The sequence below is a fragment of the Rhinolophus ferrumequinum genome, chromosome 7 (assembly GCF_004115265.2).
Source record: "Rhinolophus ferrumequinum isolate MPI-CBG mRhiFer1 chromosome 7, mRhiFer1_v1.p, whole genome shotgun sequence".
Classification (NCBI taxonomy): Eukaryota; Metazoa; Chordata; class Mammalia; order Chiroptera; family Rhinolophidae; genus Rhinolophus; species Rhinolophus ferrumequinum.
In genome coordinates, this window is record NC_046290.1 from 38,379,552 (window position 1) to 38,403,635 (window position 24,084).

General features: G+C 37.1%; 1 protein-coding gene across 2 annotated transcripts in view; it reads right to left on the bottom strand.

Annotated features, from left to right (window-relative positions):
- PDE4D (phosphodiesterase 4D) overlaps positions 1-24,084 on the bottom strand; it is a 1,245,242-nt gene that overhangs the window by 1,195,307 nt on the left and 25,851 nt on the right. Inside the window, exon 2 of one of the 2 annotated variants that reach the window (XM_033111245.1) lies at positions 21,747-21,877. The exons of the other annotated variant lie outside the window; for it this stretch is intronic. The gene's annotated coding sequence lies outside the window, so the exon portion shown is untranslated. The remainder of the gene's footprint in view (positions 1-21,746; positions 21,878-24,084) is intronic. 2 annotated transcript variants of the gene reach the window in all.

Consider the following 24,084-nt stretch of genomic DNA (forward strand, 5'->3'; position numbering starts at 1 on the left):
GTGTGGTTAAACCACTGTCTCACCTTCATCCCAGGGATTGGGAGAAGGAAAATGAGGGGGGAAGTGGTCAGAAATGTGTCTTAAAGTGCATTGGGTAGTGTTATAAGGGAGCCAGTGGAATAAAGGATTCTAATTCTGTTCCTATTTAGGGCTCTGGAAAGACATGACCTCTTAGATTTGTATTTAACCTCAAAGTACCTTTGGAAGCATTTAGTCAGATAGAGACCTTGGAATGCAGCTTTTCTGATCACCTCTTGGTTTTCTATGAGAACCAGTGTGGTAGTGCTGGGGCTCAAGGTTTTCATACCATGTTTCCCTGAAAATAAGACCGGGTCTTATACCGTATTTCCCCCAAAATAAGACCAGGTCTTATATTAATTTTTTGCTCCAAAAGACGCATTAGGGCAATTTTTCAGAGGTGTTTTATTTTTTTATGTACAACAATCTACATTTATTCAAATACAGTCATGTCCTCTTCTTCTGGAACATCGTCATAACGTACTAAATGTGTCTGTCTGGCTGATGATCTTCACTGGGGCTTATTTTTCAGGTAGGTCTTATTTTCGGGGAAACACGGTAGTTACAGAAAGGGGCAGGGAATAAGAAAGTAGCTGAGCTGAAAGCCAGTGTGCCAGCCCGGTGAGGAACGAGATGGCGCTGTAGCTCAGGCTGGCTGTGGACAATCCATCCCGGGTCATCCAGCCTGTTCCTGAAGTAGGGCAGTGATTGAGATGGCCGGTGACACAGCAGTGAGCATGAGGTGATGCTGAGAGCCAGAAAGACTGCCAGACCGGAGCCAATCCCAAGAGACACCAGAATCTGTGTTACACCAACTCAGACCTCAACCAAGAATGCCAGCAAGCCACACAGCAAGCGAGAGGACAAGTGGAGCAGTGACATCATGTCTAGAATTCCAGACTCTTCCCTCCCACCAAAAGGCTGCCTAAGCCCCTCCCCTCCCCCTGCAAGCTCCCGTCTCATCTTGGAGAGGAGCCTGGAAAAGCCTGAAACACTGAGAGACCTGAAAGTCTGAGCACTTTTTTCTAGAGACAGAACATTATCTATAATCAATACAGCAGACTAAGATTTAAAGCAACTTGGATACTTAATCAATTTTCCTTCTAGACAGCAAGAGTTTGCTCGGAAGGAACATCACATTAATTAAAATCAAAATTAAGGACCTCTATGTTCTCTGTCTAGCCAGGTGTAGTGGAAGTGAAAGTTATGACTCACCACAAGTGTTTTACAAATATCATCTCATTTAATCCTCAGAACAACCATAAGAAGTCTCTGACTCTCTTCCCCATTTGACAAGGAGGAAAGTGAGTGTCACGTTAAACAATCTGCCAAAGCCCATACAGAGCAACCATAGGTTTGAGTGCTTGATCATTGCAGGTATTGCCTTCCTGCCCAGGCTTCCTAGCAATGTGACGACAATGGCCATCACAAGTTTATGTTTATTTATTTAAAACACTCATGGGAACCTACCATGGGAAAGACACTGTTCTTACTGCTTTGCAAAGATGAACTAGTTTAATCTCACCAATCTCTTGAGGTAGATACTATTATCATTTTCACTTTATATATGAGAACACTGAGCTCAGAAAGTGAAATAATTTGCATCACATCAATTTTGCAGCTAATAAATGGAGGAATTAATAGTTAAACCCAGGCCACAGAGAATGAGAAATGAGTTATTTACTACACTGGACAAAAAGGGAGTCAAATAACTTTGGAAACTCCAACTTTTTCAAATCAAAATAGTTTTCGGTTGTAATAAAATCTCTAATGGTATAATCTTCATGACTAATAAAAAGAAATATAATTTCCAAAAATGATGGTTGCTAGATGGGAGGGGGGTGGGGATGAAAAAGAAGGGGAAGGGATTAGACAGCATAAATTGGTAACCACAAGATTGCCATGGGGATATGAAAGGCAGTTTGGGGAATATAATCAACAGTGTTGTAAAGATTTTGTAAGGTGTCAGATGGCACGTGTCTAATTAAAGAGACCACTTCATGGACGGTGTAGATGCTTGACCACTGCACTGTACAAGTACTGAAGCTGAATAATACTGTATGTCAACTATAATTGAATATATATAGTCACGGGATATGGAGTATAGCATGAGGAATAGAGTCAACGGAATTATAATAGATATATACGATGTCAGAGGAACAATAGATTAGGGGAGGGAGATTATCACTTTGTGAGGGATGAAATGTCTAACGATTGCATTGTTTTTGTACACCTGAAACTAATAATAAAAAATAATGAAATAAAATATTTTTAAAAAGAAATATAATTTCCAGAAATGTTCATTTTTCCATTCACTGTGAAAATCTACCTGAAAATAGTTATAACTGCTAGCTAGTCTGAAAATAGGTTATGATGTTTAAAAGAAAAATGGAACAAAAGACTAGTTTAAGTAGAAAGCAAAGTTATTCAATGACTAGAACTATCCTGGATTTTCATATATATTATTACCAGAGCTGTGTGCGGTAACAGAAGAAAGATCACAGGAGGAAATGGCACATTAAGTGTTAGCTAATTTCATCATCATCAATCATCATCATCACCATTGCTATTGCTATACAAAACCAAGACATCAAAACACAGCAAAGTGATTCTTATATAAAAAGGCATTTTTTCAATGGAGGCATTCATATCCATATCAAAAGCAAGGAATTTCATATTTTAATGTAATTTCTGAACATTTAAGTTCAATCCAAATTTAGTTCTGAAGGAGTGAAATGACAGTGTTAAAGATCAGCTCTAAATCAGGGAATTAAAGACTAGGTCAAATGAAAGAAAATGTGAATGAAATTAACCCTAAAATTTGAAATATTTTTCTACCACCTGTAATAGTTCTAAGCAATTACCTGGACATTTTCTACTTTTCCTACATAAAAATCTCAACATAGACACAGAGTTTATCCCACCACCGGTCACCCAACCATCCAAGGAGAAACTTACTGCGTATGTATAACACTGACCAAGTTTATTATATGAATAAAGATCCCCAAGGCAAATCATGTTAAAAGAGATTCATATTTTTAATTCACTGACTTAAACAGTAAAATTCTTAGAGTAATTATTTGTTTTTGGCTGAGTATTTTTATCGCAGGGATAAAATCTGGCTTGCTTTTGTGTTTTTTTGTTTTTTGTTTTCTGTGGTTTTTTTTTTTTTTGTCTTCCTTGAGGTTTTCTTCATTCATAGCTAGATCCACCCACACAATTGGTAAGACACCAACACAATTGCAATTAGTTATGTGTTCCAAACTACATAGGAAAATAGTATCTCCATTATTCCCAACTTACAAACAGAGCAACAAAGACAAAAACAATTTAGAGGAAAAGATAGCCATAGAAGACTCTGACCCCAATCACTTCTTTTGCTCCCATTACCCCACATTACATCTTTTATTAGTAGACATATTTGCACACTCATTTCAAAGAGCAGTCCTCAAGAGATAGACAATCAGTCAACACTTCTGGAAAGCTTTACTCCATCTGGATATTTGGGTGGTCTCAAATATTTGAACGTAGTAACTGTGTTTCAGCTCAATTCCTCGTGTGTGTGTGTGTGTGTGTGTGTGTGTGTGTGTGTGTGTTTTGAACAAGTTGTTTTACTTGATTAGCATGTTGACCACATCTTATATCACTTCAATGTTTCTGAAAAAAATGAATGTGCTCTATTTCCCATTATTTTGGTAAGACAAGAAATACGTGAGACCTAGTAGGATCACATTCTGCCCTGTCAAATATAAGTTGTTCCCTTGGCCCTCCTGGATGCCCAATCTCCCAGGTAGCTGCTCTGCCCTCCATTTTGAGCTGCTAATGTGTTCTTTTTTTTCAATTCCTATTGTGTTTTGTCTTTCTTCTACACTTCTGGGTCACTGTCCAGGGACAATGTATGATTTGTATTATCTCCAGGAAGACAGAAATTTTTCCCATACCATCCTGTCTCTTTTACACCCAGTTCAAATCCTGCATGTTTTGCATATTTTCATATTGGCATTCTGTCACCTGGAATTCTGTTACTGGTCTTAGCAAAGCACAATAATCATGATATCTCCAGAGATGACTGTGAGGCTCTCCAAGATCATAAGGTACATACTGAATCATTTAAAAACAGCAGTTTTTATATTAAATAAGTAATCCACAGTATAATATTATAATAACAGCTTGCTGTTCACATATATTTTTCTATTTCCAAAGGCTACAACATTATTTCATATAGCCCTCACAACAAACCTACCTTAGGTAGGTTTTAGCAACTAATTTTTATGGCTTAGGAAACTAAGGCGAGGCTAGAGATGGAGTTGTTTGCTTAAGCCTATGTGATTATTAAGCCATGATACTAGGATTTAAACCCACCTTCGTGTGATTCCAAAACCATGCTTGTAACCATGACATTATACAGCTTCGGGTATGGAACACATGTGTAACTCATCTAACCAATCGATTTAGTAAATGCAATCACCTTCTTCCCCTTGCCAGCTGATGTCACGAACACATAATTTTCATGCTATCACCAGCTTTATATTTACTCCTGGACTGTATTTCCTGACTATATTCCTACTAATGATTGGTGTAGCCTTATTTTATTACGTCACTGATCCAAAAACGCTCAGGATTTTTAGAGAGCAATAACTATTATATTACCTCATCAGACCCACAGGCAGAAAAAGTTCGAACATCAGATCTATTTTCATTTAAATCCATCTTTCTTCCAACCTTGAAGGGAAAGCATCCTTTGCATTCATATTGCTGTTTTATGTTGGTCCCAAAGATACTAACACATAATGGGCTTCCAGAGCCTTTCATTTCCTGAAAATGAGAGTAATTGCCTGAGAAAAGGAAAGGAAGGACTTAGGAGACAGGAAGACTACACAGAATCAGGAACACAGTGGTACACGTTTTTTTAAAAAAGGACACAATGTACCTATAAAAACTTTGCATGAAGCCTAATCATTTCTCCCACTGGCATAAAACCAGACTACAAAGGGGCCAAAAGTAATAGCCTATTCTTATAAACTCAGAAAACCAATGATATGAGGGCTTGGGGATGATTTATTCTAATTTTTAATTTTGAGGGGAGAAAAAATAGCTGAAGAACTCCAATTTGGCACAGTATCATGAAATCTCGTGTTTGATTGTTTCAATCCTGCATTGGATCCCAAGTTAACAAATGATCCTGATATATAACTACACATTGAAAGGCTGAATCACAACCAGCCTAACTCACAGGGAAAGTCTAGATTTTTCTAGGTGCTTTATTGGAGTTATAGTTTACTTTGTCAATCTTGTTTTATACAGTTCTAGAGAAGAATTGAACCATGAACTATATTTTACATTTTACTTAACTAATTTCATGTACTTTCATTTTTTCTACCAAGTTTCTTGACAGTTGCCCTTTCTCCCCTCTGGAAGTTAAGGAGAAGGGGTCACGTGTCCGCAGCACACGCCATGCTGATACTCCTTGTCTATCACATCCACTAGACCCATGTTGTGGGGACAGAGCCAGGAGTGCAGTTTCCAGGCTCTTGGCCTCACATGGAAAGGTGCTCACTCGGGTAGTAAATGGCCATCAACTGTGATTGGATGGCCATCAGCTGTGGCTAGTTGGCCGTCAGCTGTAACCAGTGAGGCATTGGCCACTAATATAACTGCTGTGGCTACGCTAGCAGAAAATAGGGGCTAGCAAGAAGATGGTGGCTGAGCTGGCAAGCGCGGGTTGCAGTTAGGACAGCGGGTTGCAGCTAGCAAGTTGGTTGGTTGGCAGGCAGAGAAGCCGGCGGCAGGTTGCGGATAGTGTCTCCAACCCAGCCACCAGCGAGACTATAGTGGTATGACTCCCCTACCTATGGCTCCGTGGGTGATCCTTTTTGGCCTCACCGTGTCCTGCGTTCTTATGTGGGGAGCGGGACCAGAGACCGCGCAGGTCGCCTCGCACAACACATGTAAAGACCAATCTCCTCCAAAAACCATTTCTGGACATTGAGCAATCCTCGGCTTTCTACTTCCTATCAATTATGTGTTGTTTATGGCATATTGTCTCTCAGTTGCTTTTACATTCTATAGGTAGTCCTTGTATGTTAATCTGTGTCCCTAGATGATGGATAAAAATATTAGTCATCAAAAACAATTTTAATTTCATTGAGTAATTTTATGGGTCCGAATTTACACACTATTGTGATATATGTTGTCCATCCAGAGATCAAACCACTTTAAAAAAAAAAAACAGTATACAAAAAAACAAGAAAGTATAGCTTAGGTCTATTATAAAATTCCTCCCTGGAATAGTCAGGGACAAATTTAAGTTAAAGATCAGGGAAGGAATTGTTTTTAGGGAGAAAGTAAAGAAGTAATCTAGAACCTGTTTCTATTGGTACAAACAAAACTGTGAAGCAGTTCACTGCTCATTCAACACTCCAGGTAGCCAGTGTAAACCAATCCTAACCATTTTTTAATTCTGTTTTAAGTGTTATAAATACTGACAATAAAAAATAACCAAAATGCAAAGTGGGTGCTTCTTATGGGAACCTAGTTGTAATCTCATACATTAAAGTGAAGTGAGGAGTCAGCCCAGTGACAGCCTGTACAAGGTCTGACAATTAAATTTGCGAACCCATCCTAGGAAAAGTGCTACATACCTCATTGCTGAATATCACTATGGTCACCTTCGAAGTACTCCCCTTGGGAAGCTATGCACCAACACTAGTGCCCACTCCACCCTCTCAAGCAATTTTGGTACTCTTTTTCTGGAATGGCCATCAGAGCTATTGTTGTAATATCCTTGATGTCCTGAGTGTCCTCAAAATGTCTTTCTTTCAATATTTCCTTTATCTTTAAGTAAAGAAAGAAGTTGTTGGGGGCCAGATCAGGTGAGTAGGAAGGGTATTCCAATACAGTTATTTGTTTACTGGCTAAAAATTGTTTCACAGGCAGTGCCGGGTGAGCTGGTACATTGTCGTGATGCAAGAGTCATGAATTTTTGGAGAAAAATTCAGGTCATTTTCATCTAACTTTTTCACACAGCCTCTTCAGCACTTCCAAATAGTAAACTTGGTTAACTCTTTGTCCAGGTAGTACAAATTCATAATGAATAAGCCCTCTGATATCCTAAAAGGTTGACAACATCATTGCAACAAATTCGCGAACTTAAATTGTCACACCAAATACATACGTGTGTGTGTGTGTGTGTGTGTGTGTGTGTTATTCAGCCTTTAAAGAAGAAAGAAATCCTGTCATTTGTGGGAACATGGATGAACCTGATGAATAATATACTTAGTGAAATAAACCGGAAAGAAAAACAAATATCTCACTGTATCATTTATAGGTTGAATACTTTTTTAAAAAGTTGAAATCATAGAAACAGTGATTATAAAATTGGTCGTCAGGGGTGGGGGTTATGGAAAATAGAAAGAGATTGGTAAAAGGATACACATTTTCAGTTACAAGATGAAAAGGGTTGGAGAATCTATATATGACATGGTGACTATTGTTGATAACACTGTGTTGTATAATTGAAAGTTGCTAAAATAGTAGAATAACATTTTCACCAAAAACAATAAAAAAGGAAAAGACAAATATGTGAGGTGATTGTGTTAATTAACTCGATGGGGGGAATCCTTACACAATGTGTACGTGATGATGAAATCGTCATCTTGTATACTTTAAATATCTTATGCTTTTATTTGTCAATTATACCTCAATAAAGCTGGGAGGAAAAGAAAATGAGAAAATGCCCATCATTTCCAAGCCCTTCAGAACTGAAGTCTGACTGCCCACTGCCTAAGCTACTTGCAGGTGGCAGCCATTAGTCAGACATGTTTAGCAGCAGTATGAGTCTTCTTGGGCCACCAGGATGCCATTTAGTTCACTGAAGCATACTGAACACTACCCACAGAACTCATGCTGTTTTTAAAGTACCAAATTAGATTCAACAAGGTCGTGGGTGAAATGATGAGAAAATCCAATGCAGATATTTGACACCTTTTTCCTAGGAATCTCTGCTAATTATCACTTTACCTCCAAAGAGCAGGCAACTGTAAGAATAATATCATGATCATATTGCAAACAGAGAACAGGCTGTGATATAGTTTTAAAAAATCATTGGGTTTGAAAAGTGAGGTCTTGTGTTCATATTCTGACTTGACCATTCTAAAATGTGTGACCTCAAAATAATCACTTTACCTCTCTACTCCTTGTTTTCTCATGCTCAGTAGAACATCGACTTAATCTGGTTGTTGTGATGGTTGAACATATGTGAATCCATCTCAAACTATTGCTTTGCCCTTTGGAGGCCCTTTGGAGGCAAACATTAGTTGAGCACAAGCTTCGGAATCAGACAAATGTGATTCAAATCCCAAATCCAATATTTATTAACTGTTTGATTTTGGCAAATCAATTAACCTGTCTCTTTAAGCCTATGTTTCTTCATCTATAAGGTGAAATTACCTACCTTTCAGGCTTGCTGTGATAAATGAAATTACCTACCTTTCAGGCTTGCTGTGAGAAATGAGACACAAATATATAAAGTACTTAGCAAAGTGCTTTACATAAAGTATTTAATACATAAAGGCTATTATTATTTTATGTTGACTCTAGACCAAAAGAAAAGTGGCCAGATTATAGTTTCACTGAAAAGTTAATAGTGGACAAACTCTCCTAATTTTGGACTCAAAATTTCTTTCTGATTTTTTCAACAACCAGTGGTAGCCTTTTCCTCTGTGCTTTGCCTGAAATTTTGAATACTGTTAATACACTTAGGATTTTCCTTATGTTCATTTATATTAATACACTTTCTTTGAGAATAAATTCAGAGAGAATATGTAAATTGAGAATATTCTCCAGGTTTTTAATAGCCATTATGAAAATTCAGATACTATTGCTTCTGTGATGAAAATCTCGGAGCATTTTTTTCCCTAGATAATAAGCATCCAGATAAACAAATCAATGAAAACTTGTGTTTCCTAACCAACCCTGTTGTAGACATTTTATGTTGAGGAGCCATGAAAGCTATGATAAATTTTCATTTCCACTTTCTCTTATTAAAACTATTTTTCCCAATGAAGACTGCCTTTGTCATGAGGACAAAAGCCATAAACCAGTCCCACTGAGAAGCTCTCTCTTCTGTGACTGACATCAGGCATTTCTGAAATAGCTGAGAATATGTGTGAAGCTGAATGTGTGTGATAGCTCAGCTGAAGGATGAAGTGTCCTTCAGTAAGTGATGAAATATTCTACACCTTTTCTGTATCAGATATTGTTAGTCCTTGTCACCCTATAAATGGAACAAATTTTAAAAGGCCTTTACATATCATTCATTTGTTCCAACATACCAGAGAATTCACACTGAAATCACTTTAATGAAACTATTGTGGGAAGGTCATTAAATAAAGCTCTAGCCATATTTCTGCACCGGAGTGTTCACACTGAAAACAAATTATAAGAAACAAAGGAAGGGGCATACAATTAGAGCACACAGACGAGAAATATTCCAAGCAGGGATAAATGCTTAGAAATGCCTTTCCTGTCAACCTTATGTAAAATAGCACCTCCCCTCATCTTCACATCTAAAGCCTTTCTTTGCTTTATTCTTCTTCATGGTATTATCACCATCTAATATTTGTATTTTTTTGGCTAATATTATTTATAGTATGCTTTTCCCTATAGAACGTAAACTCTATGAGGGCAGGACTTTGTGCCTATTTTGCTCACTGACTATATCCCTCCAGTGCCTAGGACAGAATCTGGCATACAGTATGCATTCAATAAATATGTTTATGGAAAGAGTAGGGTCCATTGGTTGAGTAACCTAAGTCAGTCTCCACAGGACTGGAATTTGGGCCCTCTATTCAGTGCCCAGAGAAATGTCAGGAAAAATGATCAACTTTTCCCTTTACGTTTATCAATTTCTCATAATTTCAGAGGTTCAAGAGTAGCTAACAATAAGAAAAGGAAATAGAAACGCTAACATGGGGAAAGTACTCAATTGTACTTCTGATAAAAGAAACATTAATTAAAACAACAATGAGGTAGAGTTTTGTTTTTCCTATCCCACACTCATGTTGTTAGTGTAGTGAAAGAAGCAGTGACTCATAGACACTTTTGAAAGGGTGAATGGGTACAAGTTTTATGGTGACAATTTGGTATCTGCTTGTATCTAATAATTTTACTCTTAAGACTTTGTCCATGTGTCTGTTTTTCTGCCAATACCACGCTGTTTTAATTATTGTTGCCCTGTAGTACAAGCTAAAGTCAGGGAGTGTGATACCTCCAGCATTGTTCTTTTTTCTTAAGATTGCGTTGGCTATTTGGGGTCTTTTGTGGTTCCAACAAATCTGATGATTTTTTGTTCTATTTCTTTAAAAAATGCCATTGGGATTTTGATGGGGATTGAATTAAATCTGTATCTTGCTTTAGGTAATATGGACATTTTAACTATGTTGATTCTTCCAATCCATGAGCATGGAATGTCTTTCCATTTCTTTGTGTCTTCTTCAATTTCTTTTAAAAATGTCTTGTAGTTTTCAGCATATAGGTCTTTCACATCCTTGGTTAAGTTTATTCCTAGGTATTTTATTCTTTTTGCTGCAATTGCAAAAGGAAATTTTTTTTTATTTCGTTTTCTGAGATTTCATTGTTAGTATATAGGAATGCAATGGACTTTTGAGAATCCAGAAATAAAACCACATAAATATGGATAATTTTTGACAACGAAGCAAAAAACATACAATGGAGAAAAGACAGCCTCTTCAATAAATGCTGCTGGCAGAATTGGAAAGCCACATGCAAAAGAATAAAATTGGACTGCTATCTGTCACCATGTACCAAAATTAATTCAAAATGGATCAAAGACTTAAGCATAAGACCTGAAACAATAAACTGCATACAAGAAAACATAGGTGGTACTAAACTTATGGACCATGGGTTCAAAGAGCATTTTATGAATTTCACTCCAAAGGCAAGGAAAGTAAAAGCTAAAATAAATGAATGGGTCTATATCAAACTTAAAATGTTCTGCACAGCAAAAGAAACCATCAACAAAATAAAGAGGCAACCAACTGAATGGGAGAAGATTTTTGCAAACAGTGCCTCCGATAAGGGGCTAATGTCCAAAATATACAAGGAACTCATGCAACTCAACAACAAAAAATAACAAACAACCCAATTGAAAAATGGGCAGAGGACCCGAAGAGACATTTCTCCAAAGAGGACATACAAATGGCAAACAGACATATGAAAAAATGCTCAACTTCACTAATCATCAGAGAAATGCAAATAAAAACCACAATGAGATATCACCTCACCCCAGTCAGAATGACTATCATCAACAAGACAAATAGTAACAAGTGTTGGAGAGGCTGTGGAGAAAAATGAACCCTCATATACTGGTGGGAATGCAAACTGGTGCAGCCAATATGGAAGGCAGTGTGGAGGTTCCTCAAAAAATTGCGAATAGAATTACCATATGACCCAGCAATCCCTCTCCTGGGTATCTACCCAAAAAATCTCAAATCATTTATACATAAAGACAAGTGTGCTCCAATGTTCATTGCAGCTTTATTTACAGTGGCCAAGACATGGAAACAACCAAAATGTCCTTCGATAGATGAATGGATAAAGAAGTTGTGGTATGTATACACAATGGAATACTATTTGGCAGTAAGAAAAGATGAAATAGGACCATTTGTGACAACATGGATGGATCTTGAGATTATAATGCTAAGTGAAATAAGTCAGACAGAAAAAGTAGAGAACCATACAATTTCACTGATATGTGGTATATAAACCAAAAACAACAAAAGAACAAGACAAACAAATGAGAAACAAAAACTCATAGACACAGACAATAGTTTAGTGGTTACCAGAGGGTAAGGGGGTGGGGGGTGGGAGATGAGGGTAAAGGGGATCAAATATATGGTGATGGAAGGAGAACTGACTCTGGGTGCTGAACACACAATGGGATTTATAGATGATGTAATACAGAATTGTACACGTGAAATCTATGTAACTTTACTAACAGTTGTCACCCCAATAAAGTTTAATTTAAAAAAAGACTTTGTCTTACAGAAATATACTTACACATGTGTGCACTGTTGAAAATAGGAAAACATTAAAACAACCTAAACATCCACTAGGAGGGGACTGGGTATATAAATGATGTGACACATAGGCTACGGAACACCATGCAGCCTTTAAAAAGAACAGGGCAACTCGGTATATTTTACTTCTCCAGAAGTTCACAGTGGATAATGACAAAACATTTTTTTTTAATTCAGAGACTACTCTAGTCGACATTGTTTTTACTCCAATATCAAAGCTTTTATACCTAGGAAAGTATTTGATTTTTTTCTAGGATTATAGATATCCCAGAAAATTAACACAAATGGATTGTGGACGGTGTACATGAACTTTACTCCACCTCCAACAATTTTAACTTTACCTTGTTGTTTATTACAGATCCATTTCAAGATACATCTTCTTCATGAAGACCTCCCCCTGTACCTCTGTGAACACCACATGACAAGCATTCCCAGTGCCTTGGTCTCAGGGGGCAGTGCAGGGACTATTCATCCAATCCCAAATGCTGTCAGATTTTCACAGAATCAGAAAAAGTGGTGGCTAAGGAAATTATCTACTGTATGAAACCTTACTGCGTCCATAAGCTAAACAAGAAAAATAATGGTCACATGATCTATTATACCCAGGTCTTTGAGCCAAAACCTAGGGGTCATACCAGATTTCTCCCTTCCTTTCCCCCTACAACAGTTAATCAGAAAATCCTGTCCACTGTATTTTCAAAAGAAATCTTTACTCCCTTTTTCATCTTCATTGCCGTCACTTGAGCTCAGGCCACGACAGGCACATGAGATGGCAAGAGCCTCATTACCACTCTCCTTGCTTTCACTTATCCTCCCACTCTCCTTTGTCCCCAAAATTTCTCTGATTTCTGCCCAAGAACTCACTGGTAGTACAAAAGTAATGATAAAATACAGACTAAGTACAGTGATTAAAAAAATAAGAGTGTGATAAGCTCTGCATAAGGATATCAGGCAAGATTTTGCAGAGGAGAAGTCCCTTTGATCACCTGTTGAAGGACAAGCAGATATTTTCCAGGTGGGTGAGGAATGTGGGGAGAGCACTGTGGCAGAAGAAATAGCATGTACAAAGGCACTGAGCCGTGAATCAGCAGACTGTTTGGTAAACTGCCAGCAGTTCTGGATGTGTGGGAAGCAGCAAGGATGTAGGAGAGTGGTGAGGAGAGTAAGCAAAGTCCACCATGGAGGGTCTGATCCTTATGAGCCATTCTGAGGACTCTGACTATGTGGGGACAGAGCCAGGAGTGCAGTTTCCAGGCTCTCAGCCTCACATGGAAAGGTGCTGGCTCAGGTAGTAAATGGCCATCAACTGTGATTGGATGGCCATCAGCTGTGGCTAGTTGGCCGTCAGCTGTAACCAGTGAGCCATTGGCCACTAATATAACTGCTGTGGCTATGCTAGCAGAAAATGGGGGCTAGCAAGAAGGTGGTGGCTGAGCTGGCAAGCGCGGATTGCAGTTAGGACAGTGGGTTGCAGATTGTGTGGATCCTGCTTCCTGTGTCTCCGGCCCAGCCGCCAGTGAGAATATAGTAGTATGACTCCCCTATCTATGGTGTGGGGACAGAGCCCCAAAAAGCAGTTTCCAGGCTTTCAGCCTCACATAGAAAGGTGCTGGCTCAGGTAGTAAATGGCCATCGACTGTGATCAAATGGCCAGCAGCTGTGGCTAGTTGGCCGTCAGCTGTAACCAGTGAGCCATTGGCCACTAATATAACTGCTGTGGCTATGCTAGCAGAAAATGGGGGCTAGCAAGAAGGTGGTGGCTGAGCTGGCAAGCGCGGATTGCAGTTAGGACAGTGGGTTGCAGATTGTGTGGATCCTGCTTCCTGTGTCTCCGGCCCAGCCGCCAGTGAGAATATAGTAGTATGACTCCCCTATCTATGGTGTGGGGACAGAGCCCCAAAAAGCAGTTTCCAGGCTTTCAGCCTCACATAGAAAGGTGCTGGCTCAGGTAGTAAATGGCCATCGACTGTGATCAAATGGCCAGCAGCTGTGGCTAGTTGGCCGTCAGCTGTAACCAGTGAGCCATTAGCCATGAATATAACTGCCGTGGCTACGCTAGCAGAAAAAAGGGGGGAGCTAGCAAGAAGATAGTGGCTGAGTCTGCAAGCGGCATAGTGAGGGTTGAGAATTGTGTTGCTCCTGGTTCCTGTGTCTCCAACCCAGCCGCCAGCGAGAGTATAGTGGTGTGACTTCCCTACCTATGGCTCCGTGGGTGTTCCTTTTTGGCCTAGCCATATCCTGCATTTTTGTGTGGGGAGTGGGACCAGAGACCCTGCCGGACGCCCCGCACGACACTTGGCGTAGTCGGCAGGATCCCCTGCACGACATATGGCTCCGTGGGTGTTCCTTTTTGGCCTCACCATGTCCTGCGTTCTTATGTGTGGAGCGGGACCAGAGACCCCCGCGTGAATCCCTGCACGACACATGGCGCAGCAACCAGGGTCCCCTGCACAACAAATGGCACAGAGAGCAGGGTCTCCCCCATGACAGACTACCTTCTTGTAGCCCGATGGTTATTAATGCTTTGGGGTCATGGCTCTTTAAAATCCAGTGAAACTATGAGCCTTCTTCTCAGAAAACTAAATAAATAAATAAAAGCACCTCCACCAAAGTGTGTACAGTGTTCACAAATATTCTGAAGCCAGAAATTGCTTGGACTTTAGGTTTAAAATCCTGCTATAGGCAACATGCCTAATTTTGGGTTTTAAAAATGGCTGAGAGTACATAACAAGCAGGAGAGCAATATGATCCAATTCGTGTTTCAGAATAGCCAATTGTGTTTTAAACAGATCAGAAACAAGTGAGACCAATGGTAGAATGAGCAATTAAGACACCGTGACAACCATCTGGTCAGGAGATGATGAAAGAAATTGCCAAGACATTTTTGAGAAAGATAAAGTGATTCAAGCATCCGATATGTAAATATATTATAATAGTTAAAACAATGTGATGCTGATCAAAGAAAAAGGTAGCGAATCAATGAAAAAGACAGAAAATCTAGATACAGAATTTTGTGCTACGTTTTTTAAAGGTAAAACTTGAAAGGGAAAGGTATTTAGTAAATGATTGTCAGAACAAGTAGAAAACTATTTGGAAAAATATATAAATTCTCACATTCTTATATAACAAAATTAATTCCAAATGGATTAAAATTTAAATGTAAAATAAGAAACCAAAAATGTACTGGAAGAAATGTAGGAAAAGTTTGTGTAATCTTGGAATGGGGAAATCCTTTCTAAATACATCACCAAAGGCAGAAGCTATAAAAGGAAAGCATATAAAGACGCAACCACAGGCACAAAAAATTCTCATGTAAAAATATACCAAAGGAAAAAAAGTAAAGAAGTAGCTAAGAAACTGGAGAAAATATTTACATTATAGAAACCCCATAGACAAGTGAAATACTATCTCTATGAAGAATTTCAATAAAACTAATTGGAAAATAAGCATCCCAAAAGAAAAATAAACAGGGAATTATTAGACAGTTTACAAAGAAAAAAGTATCAAACTTCACTAGTATTTTAAGAAATGTAAATAAAACCACAGTAAGATACCATTTCTCTCATATCAGAATGGCAAAGTCTTTTTTTGAAACAATACTACTTAAGATATGGGAAAGTAACTCTCTCATATACTACTGTGGGAGAATAAATTAAAGGGAAAAAAACTTTTGAAAGGCAATTTGACAAAAAGAATCAAATTTTTATAAATAAATAAATACACTCTTTAATCTACCAACTCTGTTGCTAAAAGTGGATCATGTCCTAGAGAAATAATCCTGATTTAGCTATAAGGTGATACAGAATTTTTACAGTACCAAAAATTCTAAATTTGATTGGATAAGTGAATGTTATCTAACTATAAAAAAAATTAGCTACATATAAAAAATTATGTTGAGTGTTTACAGGCATGAACAGATGTTCACACCAGTTTGTTAGATAGAAAAACAAAACAAAAACGGGTTATAAAACTCATTGTCATACACTAGCCTGGTACAACCCTTCTATCAGCCCATACTACCATACATACACAAGACAATGTAAGTTGGTGAGATTTTAATTTAAAGTAAAATTGAATTGCATAGATACAACACATGGTAGCTAATATCATCCTCAGTAGTAGTAGTAGTAGTAGTAATAAGAGGTGAAAAAACAATAGAAAATAATTAAAATAACAATAGAAAAAATACATGACACTAAGCAAATGGCAGGCTTACTCACAGTTAACATGTCACTAACAGAATTCAGATGGGGCGCCAGTTTTGATAACCACTTCACTGGAGTGATGTAATACCTCTAGTGTAGCATGATGGACCTTGTTATGTCTCCTCGTACTGGTCTCTTCATCCTAATCCCATCCCCTCCCTCTGGCAAATTTTGACCCAGAAATCAGAGGGAAGAGCACAGGAAAACAACATGCAGATGGAGATGAAAACTATGAAGGGACAAAAAGAAGGTTTGGGGCTACTGTTGCATCCTCTGGGCACCTCAGTTCTCAGATTAACATAAATTGGAAAACACTGCCCCCGACGGATGGGCTGACAGCTATGTGGTGATGGCCCTGGTATAATTTAGCACAGGAGTGCTTGGATACCATTCCCTCCCTCCAAATCACTAACATGTGCTGATTTCTCAGTATTCCAGTTTGTATGGAGCAGGGCAAGTCCATGTTTTCATCCATTTCCATTATAAAAGTTTTTATTTTAAAAGGTCCGTATGGGGCCCCTAAAAATCGACCAATATACAGATCAGTTTGCGAAGCAATAAAAGCATATCATAAATTTTAGGATAGTGTCTCTACCAACCTGTATTTCATTTTAAGATATGTCAGCATGGAAGTTATTAACCAGTAATATTTAAGCAATAATTTGCAATGGATAAAAGCATGTTTCTAAGTCTCATGTGCAGACTTATCTTTGTGATTGTTAATTCCTTTGCTTCTAATTCCCTCTCAAAACTACAGAAACGGGGTTCATCAGAAGAGCTTACTCTGTGCTGAAAGCATTATGAATATGAGGCGAAAAAAAGAAGTAGCTTTTGACATCGGGGGGGGGGGGGGTGTGGAAACAAACACCCACACAAATGAGTGTGTAACAAGGAAAGTTATCTCAATGGTCACAGATTGGCAGAGGAAATATGTTACTTACCAATGACAAGGAAGGAAAAATCCCAAAGACACATAAAACTCACTCTAAATATTTACCATTCTGTTCTATTTAAGATCAGGGTGCATTAGCAGGAGAGACCTGAACACATACTGAGGACACCCAGCTACAGAATCCAGTTCCCTTATTCAGCAGCAAGAAGTTGCTCTCACCAGCACCCGTTGGTTTCAGCAGAATTACTGTTTTTATCCTGGAGAGTAACCTCAGAGGATTTCTCTTTTACTATCAATAGTTCTTTAGGGATATAATTTTTAAATTTATTTTGTTTTACTATATTCTACTTCAATTATTTTGGTTGATCTAGCTCATGATTTTCCTTATTATCGTTTGTTTAGACTCTCATAAAAATTTGCCTGAATTTATTGTGTTAACATTTACAGTCATTCCAAAAAGTAGAAAGTCATAAATGATATCTTGTTAAAAAAATGCAATTAGTCATTTCTGAAAGTTTGCATTGAACAAAAAGACATCCTCCTCATAAATTATGTGTGGCTTTTCCTTTATGTTTGGAAATTCCAGGAATGGAATTTAAAAGCAAAACCATCCCTTTACCAGAATAACTCAGAACAAAAACCCTGATGTTATAAGACCTGGCAGTATTTCTTCGAACAGAACATTATTATTATTTCATAAATTTAACGCAGACACAGAGATGCCTGCCTTACACGTAACATAAAACATTTTGCTTCAGAAAAACTTTCAGTCCGATTTTGACCACAATCACTACTTGATAATCACAGCAGTGGGAGGTTTAGTCTGTGTAAAGGGTTTTCCATTTCTCACACATTCAGGCAGACAAAAATGTACACTTTCATTCTGACGATGCTCGTTTGGTTTCCCCCACACTTCATCAACCTATGCTGCAATCCTGAAATTTGCTTTCTGACTTACCTTGGGCATAAAAATCTGGGAACGGGAGAGTTGCTGCAGTAGAGCCAGCATCAGAATGTGGCCAAGGAAAATGAAATCTCAGTTCCTACCAACAATACAAATCTCTGACATTTGATAGCAGGAAAAAAGGGGGAGCTAACTAACATCCATCTAATCTCAGTGCTTTCATAGCAGATATTTTAATGAAAACAATTCAAGCTCCTGACGCAACTGAGGGTAAACTTTGCATAATGTTTAGTTTCTAATGCCTCCAAAAGGTACCTGCTATTTATTTATAATCCACATATATTAGGCCTGAAGTGGAAAAGCTTCTAGAATTTCTAAAAAGCCTACATAAAATTGCCTGAATAATTATTAGCAAATAAGATGGAAGAAAACACTTTGTCCCACTTGGATTGTTCTCGTTATTTGGTCTCCCCACCCCACACCCACAAACTGGAGCATGAAAACATGTTTTAAAAGAGTTTAACACAGAAATCAGTAATTTGATTGTTAAAATTTCCCTGGAATTCATTTTTTAAAAATCACCTGGAAAAATCATAGGAGATTTTGTAAAATGTCCAAATTCAAGAAAGCAGAGCTAAGTGCAAAGACCCTACGAGACGGCAAATGAAAAGACTTTATGAGGTGTTCTGCAAGAAACAAGTTCCTCACAAATGGAACCAAAACGTAAGAAACTTTGTCTCCCTAATCATAATAAATACCTATTTAACTGAAATTAAACAATCACAGGTTTACACAACCATTATTTTATTAAGTCACCTTTCATGAAAAAGAGACAAATGAAATATAAACAAGTTGGTTCAGAGACTTATTTTTAAAAGCAACTATTAGGATATGATCAGTGGAGATTCATTCTCATATATATATATATATATATATATATATATATATATATATCAAACGGATTCTAAAGATGTGATCTATGTTCACGTGATAATGTCAGTATTAAGTGCTTTTTATTATGTTCTAATTATTTGAAATGTTTTTGCCCCAATTTCTTATAAATTCTAACTCCAAATTAATCATCATGTATAATTATTTAATGACCCTACCCCCAGCTAATTTTGGACAAATTAAATTCACAACAAATGAAGAATGGGAGTTATTTTTTTTACTTGGGGCAGAGAGGGACAGGAAGACTGAGTGAGCCATTAAAAAAAGATAACTTTGCTATGCATTGTTTCTTTGTAGAACAATTAGATGAGAACACAAGGTTAGGGACCAAAAAGCTTGTATCTAATTTATATCAGCATAAATTTGGGGAAATCACTTAACTTCAATTCTACCAAATGTAAATCAGGAGAATTATTATGCTTTCCGTATCCCTCACAACACAAAATTATGATATAAGTACAAGGTTCATTGACCTGGTTAAATTGAGCTGGATAAAGATAATTGGCCACACACGTGGTGATATCTTTATCTGGAGAAAATAAGACTGACAATTGATTTGACTACAAAAATATAAATGCTGTCATTATGTTTTTATATGGATTTATTGGGATAAGCTGCTCACCTACTAATCAACCTGAAGTTTTCTGTAAGGTTACCAGACCATTACTATTACTATTGCTCATCACTATTACTATAAATGAAAAAAATGAAAGCAGAAATCATAAAAAAAAAAACAAGTTTCCTAACATAGAGGATGAGGTTAAAATTGGGACTTCAAATTGTTCAAATATTGAAGATACCGCTCTGCATTCAGTAAGCATTTAACACATGTTTATAAAGGAAATGAATGAACTGATACTCCCCCGTCCAGGCTTTCCAAAGCTTTCCAAGCACCCTGTGGAGGACAAGTCCTGGCATTTGCCACAACCCCTAGATGCTCACATACGAAAATTACATGAGGCACGTATTTCTGCTACTGCCTTTGACCATCTTGTTTTGTCCCTGTCTCTATTGGTCTCTTCGCTACTTCTAAGACAACACAAGTTTGCTCCAAGTGAGTTCACAATGTAATATATTCATAATAGGAGAAACCTAGGTTCTAAACCTAGTCTTCCCAGCTCTCCCCAAACCGTTGGCCTTAGGGAAGTCATAATAGATTTCTTTATTTTCCCATCCACAGAAGGATTAAAGGCAGAATTTGAGCAACAGTCTGTTGACGTTAAAGATGTTGGAACCACCCTATTCCTCCCAACGGGGAAAACTCCTCGGAGTTTAAAGGGTGTTACAAGATTTGGTAGAGTCAAAGATTAGTGTCCTTTTATTCCTGATTCCATAGGACCTACTGCTGGACTCTCTACAAAGCCAAAAGTGGGAAACCGGATTGGTTGCACTATCAGTTCAGTAATATTTTACAGCATGACTGATCACAGCATCTTTACTGACCAGGAAGTTCAGGTGATGTCTTGCTATGCTTGTTGCAAAATTAATGCTACATAAAAGTGAAATGAACTTGCAATTATTATTATTAAGTATGTAATGACAATAATAAAGAACTCTTCTTACAACTCTCAAAAGCCCCAGAAAAGTGTCCAGTTTTTCTCATTAGCACAAAAAAGAGTCTGAAAGGTTTCATAGGAAGTTTTAATTAACAGCAAAAGCACAATTATATTTTTTATCCCTTCTCTTGGAAAGGATTAAAAGAGTAAACGACTCAGGACTTGACTCTACAATCAAGAATACTCAGCCCTTAGAATTTAAATATCTGAAAGGATAGTTGTCCAAAAAACCAAGGACAAAATCCAGATACTCGTCAACTAACCTAAGTATCATCTCATTTCCCACTCGTTTTCAATGTAATTAATCATATTGAACTATGTTTTCAATCACACTGAAAAAAGGCTGGACCACAAAGCCACATTTTCACTTCATCTTTGCTCAAAGCAACAATCTAATCTATAGGATGTCATGAATATGTTGTCTCTGAATCCTTGGGTAGGTGTAAACTGGCCAGCCAGTTATCAGCCCATAGCCACCATGTATTTCTACACTCTCAGAGAGCAATGTATGTTTTATCTTCACTCACCAATTCCACAAACATTTCACCAACCAAATGAAAGGCCTTGGGTAAATAAGATACAGACCCTACCTTCAAAAAACTTAAAATTTCGTATGGAAGACATATTTGCAAGCCAATTTACTATAACACGAAGTAAAAAGTAATAACTGCAATAAATAAAGTTAAAAAACAAAAACAAACAAACAAACAAAAAACTATGACACCTCAGAGGCAACAGCTACATTGAGAAAGAGGGAGAATTTCCCAGCATTTTCAAAGTCATTCCAGGAAATATTCCAGATTACTAAACAGATCTGAGAAAACAAAGCATCACAGCTAAAAGAGGAAACAACAACATTTAAGACCTTTTAAAATAGCATCTTCATGTTTTCATTCAACTACATACACTCTAGAAAAACATAAAATGAGATCAAATTTCTTCAATCAAATTTTGTCCCTCCCATGTAAGAAAGCTAGTTTCAAATGTACCAGCAACTTCAACATTAAAATGTGAAGTCATGCATCATACAGGCACGTTGGTCAAATTACCCTTAGAATTAAAAAGATCAGAATTTATTTTTTCAATTAACACTGTAAACATGCACAGTCAGAAGTCTCTTACCTTTGCTGTTTAATTATCCATCTGATTGCAGCTCAGATCAGCTCTTTATAATCCAATTTTGAGAAAATGATGCATCTATTTAAAAACATAGCTTCTTTGTTCAAGTAGAAAGTTGACTGAATTCTCCTAGACTAAAAAGAGATTGGCATGTTTGCTTGTGCATATCAGATTATTTCATTGCAAAACTGGGAATTATTCCATAGATGTGAATGGATATCTAATTTATGTCACAAAGGAGAGATTATCCTCTTAGGAGAAGTTATTGACTTATTCATTTTCCTAACTAGATTTCCATGCACATGAGAATTTCAAGTCAGGAAAGCTTTGCCAACAATGTTCCACCAGAGACAACCAAAAAGAGATCATAAATGTCTTGTTAGCTGTAAATAATGATAAAATGGAGATCTTTGGGAATATGATTACAGCTGGTCTAGCCTGAAGTTTTAAATTTATATTAACACGAGTAAATTACAGTATACTAATTTTAATTTATGTGTTAAAATAGGATTGCTGTACATTTTGCCACAAAATAGGAAAAGGATCGACTCCTTTATTTTCCACTTGTAAGATATAAAGCTCCTCTTTCTCTGCATATGCTAACAAATGTACTTCTTCTACCCTCTAACTTAAATACACTCGTCTCTGCGGTAACTTGTCTCAGATTATTTGTGTATAGTTCTTACTGGCAATTTCTAAACTATCTTTTAGTGATCTTTTGAGGAAACAACTTATAAAGGCATCTCCTATGTTCTTTTGTGTTCATGCCCGTCCCCTTGTTTTTTCCCTTCCTTGGTAACACAGGAGGACACATAAATAAGTCTATAACTTATGATGGCTTATTTGTATTTACTTAAATATATATTGAGATGCTATTTTCAAGAAATGGACTGAACTGGGAAATAGGAGATATAGAGCCTGATCATTGTGTAGCCTTGGGACATTTATATAATTCACAGGACTTGTCTTCTCAGGCACAAAACAAGGAGAACCCTGCTAGATGATCAATCTCAAAGGTTCTGACAACCCTGAAACCAAATGATTCTCTAGCTCTTTGATTTAGGAGCTCACACCGGGATGCCATTTGCTTCATTAAAAGATGGTTGGCCCTTCTCCTGGTGGGTATAAACCCAGACAAAGGGTACATATCTGAGATAGTGTAAAACAAGAAAGAAGCCGGTAGAGAAAGGTGTGTGGAAGGAGCAGAGTAGGGGGACAGAAAGAGGAAGAAAGAAAGAGAGAATAATAAGGAGAGAGTGGCAAAAATCTAGAGACATGGGAGTATGAGTGGGGAGCAGGGCAAAGTACTTACACTAAGAGATGATACACACAAAGGTCTGTATAGTTAAGAGAACTAAAGAAGAGGTTTAAATAATAGTACACAACTCTATGTATAAAATTTGAAATTTTTCTCATACACTTTTTTCTATGGTGATAAACTATTTGTTTCTCTCCAGAAATAAAGAAATAGGTGAAATATTTGGATATTGAAATAACTTTAAATCTCTAAATATTTATAAGGGAAAAAATTTATTTTCTATTATGAATTTACTAAACACTAGATGATGACATGTTAAACAATCATGTGTTATCCATTAAAAAATAAGTACAAGAGAAATTCTAACACCAGGCCTGGGAGATGATAGTCATAAATATAACTCAGAGGGAAAAGCGGGAGGAAAGAGACAAAGAAAGAAATGTTATATTTTAAAGTGACATACGAACCATCTTCCTGATCTCGAAGACCATACATTATAATGGAGATAGGAAAAAGGATAAAAATATGCCCACATAAGTTTAAGACTCTGAACAAGGTGCAAGTAAAACTTTTAGTAACCAGAACTCAATAACTAGATTCTTTAAGTTGCTAGAACACATACACACACCTTTACAGTTCAGTATTCAAGAATAAAAATAAATTTACAAGAAAATTAAAAATTTCATTGTCCATGAAATAATAACAGCGATCACCACCACCACCCATAGCAGCTCCCTAGGAATACCTCTAGAGAACAGCTATTCCTACTGTGTTTCCCCAAAAATAAGACCTAGCCAGACCATCAGCTCTAATGTGTCTTTTGGAGCTCATGTTAAAAATTAATATAAGACCCGGTCTTATAGTACAATAAGACCGGGTCTTATATTATACTACATTATATTATATAACATAAGACCCGGTCTTATGTTATATAAGACCAGGTATTATATTATATTATATTATATTATATTATATTATATTATATTATATTATATTATATTATATTATATTATACTATACTATATTATATTATATTATATTATACTATATTATATAAGACCCGGTCTTATATTATATTAAGAC